Here is a 6,294-nt window from a genome sequence, read left to right on the forward strand (position 1 = left end):
GTCAGCCCCCAGCTTGTACTGGTGCCTATTTGTTGTGATTTCAAAGACAACACTATCTAAGATATGGTTAAAATCACCACAGGAGTAGAAAGAAGCTTCCTAGTGATTTCTCATGAGAAAGCCTCTCAACTAAAATTATAGTAGGCACACGAGTTTTAAATGTCAGAAACGCAGTTTAGCAACTGCAAGTTAATATTATCATCTTCTAAGGCTTGCCTTAAGAATACTAAATTTCCCTAGAATTGTTACAGAGAAAAAACAAATACTATGAAACACCCATATTTCACCTTCAGTACCAGGTCTCGCTCTTTTTAATTAGCTTCCTTAAATAACTGATTGTATCTTATTTTTTTTTCATCCACCAGCACCTCAGTAAAACTCTGAATTTCAGCACATCTGCAAGTCAAGGTATGAAGCAAAATGATTCAGCTGGACAACTGCATTATGGGTGTTTRGTTAGATATAAGATGAAACAATGTTTAGTTATTTATGGAAGAGTTTATGGAATTTTGGTAATCTTGGGGGGGTGCGTGTCTTGTTTTGTTTTTGTTTTCTTTTGAAAAATTATACTAAGATCACATTCCTGCAAGGCACCTTTGATATATATTGAAGTCAAGATTGATGTTCTCAGTCTTTAATAGGCTGTGCACAGTGTGGAAATCTGTGAGAATAATGTAATAATTTGTTGACTCTTTCCTTAGTTCACTACAAGCACTCCCCCTAGGATGCTCTTYGCTGTTTACTAACATAGAGCTAACTGGTATCATTAATCTGTGTGCATTATTTTAATCAAACAAACATACTTTAAATCTTGCATCTATGGATCTTTAAATGATGCATCTAAAAGTATAATGTAACTTTAGATTTTTATTAAACTGCTATAATAAACAAGTAGTTAATGTGTTTGATGATAAATCGTTCTCCCCATTCTCTGTCTCAGCATTGGGAATGGAACTTGAAGAAAAATAGAGATGAATGAAGGATAATTTCCATTACATTTAGAATYCTGCTCATCTTAAGTCATTTAATATTTGTGTACTGGGAGGAGGGGGTAGAGTATAGTATCCTACTCAGTTTTTTTCCTCAGACAATATTTCCCTCTTCCCATAGGTTTCTTCTAGTTACACAGCCCCAGTCTCCAGGTGAAGAAATCCAGAGAAAGCAAGATAAAAAAATTTCTCCCCATTATATACATAGAACWTGTCTGAAAAAAACAAACATAACACTTACACATGAAATTAATCCATTCCTAAGGGTGAACATTAGTCCTCAAATTGTGCRGTTCCATTTTCTCTTCTCAATATTCTGAGATTGTTCATCAAAGCGGCTCAGAAATAGTGAAATACTAACAAATAATTTTTAATACTCTTTCAACTTTCATTATACTGATCTCTGCACAACAGAAAGTAACTTTCACTCCTGCTCTTATTGCTAATGGTTGATATACTCACTTCCATGCTCTTGAGCAGATCTTTGTAGATCCATGTCCGAAACACACCATTCAACAATTTCTGGCTTAAACTATTATTCCATCTTATATAGAAAATAGTTTATTTGATAATAACTTACCATGGTTTTTCTAGTTATTTTTTTAAAGACACCAGCATACGGATCCAGATATTAGATGTTTCTGCTACTGATTATAGCTATCACATAATAATGTACAGAGATAATATTGAACATCACATGAAGCAATGTAAGATGTAGCAAGGAAGATTACTTGCACATAAATAAAAATTTCTAAATAAAAACCTTATTACYGTAATCTAATATCATGAAAAGCTATAAAAAAAAAATCTATGAACAGTTGCATATTTTTCCAGGTAATTAAGTCCAGTGAAAGTACAGAGTTTCTGGCTTCTAACCTCATAGTTTGAATAGGGATTTGTTTGGATTTTTTGACCTGCAGTAGTAGTCATTAGTTTCTGGATGGAAGTTGCTTTTTCATGAAACCACAGTACAACAGAAGGTGGGAAGACAAAATTAACTCAAGAATCATTGCTTTTTGGAAGAATAAACACAAACAAACTGAAGTAATACTCCAGACTTCCAACTATTCTCCTGCCTCCAATAGGCTAATTAAGATGGGAAAGCGTGTCTGACAGCATGTTAATTGTACTAAACGAGTAAAGAAATCTTCACAATAAAAACACTTAGCAATGAGATGTGTATTTTTATTATTTTATTATGGTATCAGAACACCAAAGGATACCCCTCTCATAGTCAACTTATGCAAGGTGAACATTTGTCTGCTATAGATTGTTATTATTCCAAGAATAAAAAAAAGGAGGAATGAAAATATGGAAACAAGTTTATTTTCTTTTCTTTTTTTTTCTAGGCAACATTGTATTATTTTAAAATCAAGGTATATACCACAGGTAAAGTCAGAGACACGTTCTACATCACAAAGAACCTATTGACAGAATGTTAAGTGGTATTAGAGGATCATCCTAGCATTTGCATGACAGTGTCTACAGAAAAGCAGAGACTGAATTGCAAGAGTTTAGATTATGAAGGACAGTTTATCCTAAAGAGAGTTAGGTGCTTATATTAATTAGTTATCTAGTCAGTTATAGTATATAGTTATATAGTTTATATATATATTAGTTAGGTGCTTATATACACAYACTTACTCTTACAGAAATGTGTTTCATGAAGAGAGTATACTTTCATGCTTTAATACGACACAATACTGGAAGAGCTCACAAAGGTAAATAAAGAGTCCTTAAGAAAATAGTGGTATTTTCCACTCAGTTCTTAGCTGTTCAACATGAATATGACTATTTTTGTGAAGAGCAGTATCTTCAAAACTGTGTATTTTTTTCCTCCTCAGCTGTTGGAAGTATTGCAAATTAATGGTTTCACTAAATGTTAGTTCATGTTTTCATGAAATCTGATTGGTCAAGTAGCCTTCAAGTATAAAATTTCACTGCTTTTTATATCTATAAAAGCATCAAAATTTTATGTATTATATTTTATGTATATTTTATATATATATATATACATGTGTATATACATACACACACACATACACATAAATACACACATATGCATATATATGCATATAAACAAAATAAATTTTCAGTGCTCACAAGTCTACTTTCTACTGCTTCAAAGACTTTGAACTAGTAACAAAGAATGGTCTCCAGAAAATTGGCTAAGGTGCTACTTTTGAAAGTATACTTACTGTAGTATAGTTCCAAAAAGTTAGAACATAACTCTATGGGGTCTTCTAGCTAAGRTAATTCTGCGCTTCTACATGAAAAACAGGAATTAGTTTTAACTTGAAAAACTTTCAAATGACAAAGAGCAAACGAAATCCAAACCTGACCTGTTACAATAAAGCAGCACTCTCTATTTAGGTTTTTAAAAAATATTTCTAAAAATCTGATCTCTAAAAATTCAAAATACCATCCACTCCTTACACACTGAAAAATGCAGAAAGCTTTATGTTTGTTSAAACCATACACAGGAAGGCTGTACTGCGTGACTACCTATGACCCTCAATGTGGGGCGCCTGTATGGCCTGTTAGCAAAATGGCAGGGATGGCAACATGTGTTAAGAGAGGAATGTTAAGTTCGAAGAGTGTCTGTGAATGGGACACTTGCAACTGTCAGGGACGGCATTTCCTCAAAYTGAGGAAGCTGAGGGAGAATATGGTTGTCAGTGAGATTAAACAGTAAGCAAGGAATTACAGCGAGACCTTTGAAATAATGAAGGAGTCATCCTGAGAAGAACTATAAGAATAGCAAGAATATTTCTAACAGTGGACAGAGAGAATAAATCATTGCCTCTGTCTAGGCCTGTCAGAGCTGCATCAAACACAGTGAGCAGCCGCAGGCTGTCAGTATGGGGTGCAACAAGCAGAGACCCACCCGGAGTGTGTGCAGCAAACAGTATATATTATATAGTCTACCCTGTAATGTATCACAGTTTGTAGCAAGCAAGGAAGAGCTAGAGCAATCTCATCCCCAGCAGAAGGCATGGGTAAGCAGAGGAACCTGCACACCCAGAAGATGGAGTGTGTTTGTAACCTATATGGCCTGTGTGCACATAACTGTTGGGGAGGGGTGGGAAATTATTTATAGAAAGGTACAGAAACTTGTAGATGTTTATTAATGTTTTGTAGGTGTCCAGTATTGTGTGTTCTATTGCTGACACTGATTAATATAGGTATAGTTCACTGATTGCCCATTAATTCCATGTCATAAATAAATCACTTCAACTCTAATCTGATGAAAATACATAAACTTAGCAGCTTTTCTCTGTGACACCAAAACCTAACGGGCTAAGAAAAATAGAATAAACTCACAATTTTTTTTCCATCACACACAAAAGGCTACTTGGTAAATGATGATTTGGACTAATCTTTTTCATGTCTAGGAYCTCCTTTGCTGTAAAATTAGATAAATTTGTAGTCTCTAAACGTCATGGTAAACATTCTTACCTTGTAGTCACCCCCTAGGGTATTCTCTAATCTGTTCTCTGTTCTAAGGAGAATTTTTTTAAATACACAAAATTCACATGCAGTCATGTTTATTTTTGTTAGAAACGTAAAGGAAAACATTCCTCCGTTTTGCAAATGTGCAAGGTAAAATCAATAGTAAAAATATTATTAACATTTGAATAGCTCATAAAATTTAAAAACTCTTATCTACTTACCTTCTCTTGTAGGACACTTTTAATATATTAAGTATCTAACACAATTGCCTGCAACTACTATCAAAAACCACAGTCCCATTACACTAGTCCGATTATAAAAGCCCTTTTGGTCGTTTTCCCAAGACATAAACTCCATTATTGCTCAAACAGAAGATCCTTGCACCTTAAAAGCATATGTAATTTAGACAAACATAACAATATATCACCTCTTCAGACCTATCATCCAAAACTAAGTTGCTAAAAGGAGGAAAGTGATACTTCTAAGACAGCAACAGAAGCACAAYAGAATTTGTCTTGTCAACGTAAGAAGCCAATGTCAACAGCAGTAAGGAAGAGAACTCAAGAGTTAAAGAAGGAAGAGCTAACAACACTTGCACTTCTTTTAAGAACATTATTTCTTAAACTTCTATTCTTGTGAATACAGATGGGTGCTTTTAGAAGCAAAATTATCAACCACGCATGAAGAACAGTAGTCCAAGTTTTCTCCATTTTCTACAACAGCAAAGCGGTTTAAGATGTTTGCTTGAAGTACCCTGAGATATGAATCTGAAATTCTACGTGAATGAATCATAACATTAGTGTTTTCCTTTCTGAATTATCTGCAGGGCCAAATTAGGATAAAGGAGAAAGTTACTTGCAGTGGAAGGCACTACATCTTTCCTCTCAAATACTATCAAAATGGATTACGTTTTTCTTTCGGATTTACTAATAGTTCACTAAGATTTCTGTCCAGTGGGAACTGAAACTGACTTTTACTTTTGATGCTACCACAATTCCAATGTAAAATTAATTCAAAATTAATGCCTACTGCCCAGTTCAGCGTAGGCATCCCTCCTTTGAAGAAATTACTACAAGCTATATACCAGAAACAGAGATATATTTAGGTAATTAGGATTAACGTAAGACTCAGCTATTTCATCCTGTATTTCAGCATTACCCTCCAAATGGTATAAGGAAACAGTCTACTTGCTCCTGACAAAGGGAAGTTTTACTTAATGATCTCAATAAAAAAGCAYAGGAGGCAATAAAATTGACAAATGCAAGGAAACCTTACCAGAACTTTCTTTACTCTCYTCAGTACTTGAGACTGCCTATTGCCCAAATCCTGACCATCATTCTACAAGAGAAAAATAACAGCAAACTGAGTTAGTGGTTAACAACACTTCATCACAGTAAAATAATAAAGTATATGAAATCCAGAAGAACAACTCTGAAGTCTAAGTGTAACTAAGGTTTAAAAAAAAAACAACAAAAAAAAACAAAAACAAAAAAAAAAGTAGTTCTAAAATCGAGGACATTTCCAGAGATAAAGGATTGTCTCTTCCAAGCCTCCATGAGCTATTTTCCCACAAACTGATCTGCTTTCTTGTAAAGCAGTGCCCATGTCCTATTTAAGAGGTACAAAACCCAGCCCTCCTTCAGGCCATTCCCAGGCTTTACTTCAGGGCAGGGACCTATTTTTTGACCCCCAACGCCAGCACCTGACCGTAGGGCAGCGCCATCAGCAGGAAGTGAGCGGGCTTTAGCACYGCCCCATCCCCAGCGGACGCACCGCGGAGCCGAAAGTCTCCTCAGCGCCAAAGGTCGGAGGGCCGGATCCCGCCCGGCCGCCCGCCGGGGCAGCCCGGCCT

The 6,294-nt window shown here is 35.4% G+C and overlaps 1 protein-coding gene across 1 annotated transcript in view; it reads left to right on the forward strand.

Annotated features, from left to right (window-relative positions):
- MYBPC3 (myosin binding protein C3) overlaps positions 1 to 2,163 on the forward strand; it is a 64,530-nt gene extending 62,367 nt beyond the window's left edge. The window contains exons 34-35 of the mRNA XM_085305830.1: positions 366 to 408; positions 1,111 to 2,163. The gene's annotated coding sequence lies outside the window, so the exon portion shown is untranslated. The remainder of the gene's footprint in view (positions 1 to 365; positions 409 to 1,110) is intronic.
- The last annotated feature ends 4,131 nt before the right edge of the window (positions 2,164 to 6,294 follow it).

The sequence above is a fragment of the Rhea americana genome, unplaced genomic scaffold (genome assembly GCF_003343005.1).
Source record: "Rhea americana isolate MKP2758 unplaced genomic scaffold, rheAme1 scaffold_102, whole genome shotgun sequence".
In the NCBI taxonomy this organism is placed as follows: domain Eukaryota; kingdom Metazoa; phylum Chordata; class Aves; order Rheiformes; family Rheidae; genus Rhea; species Rhea americana.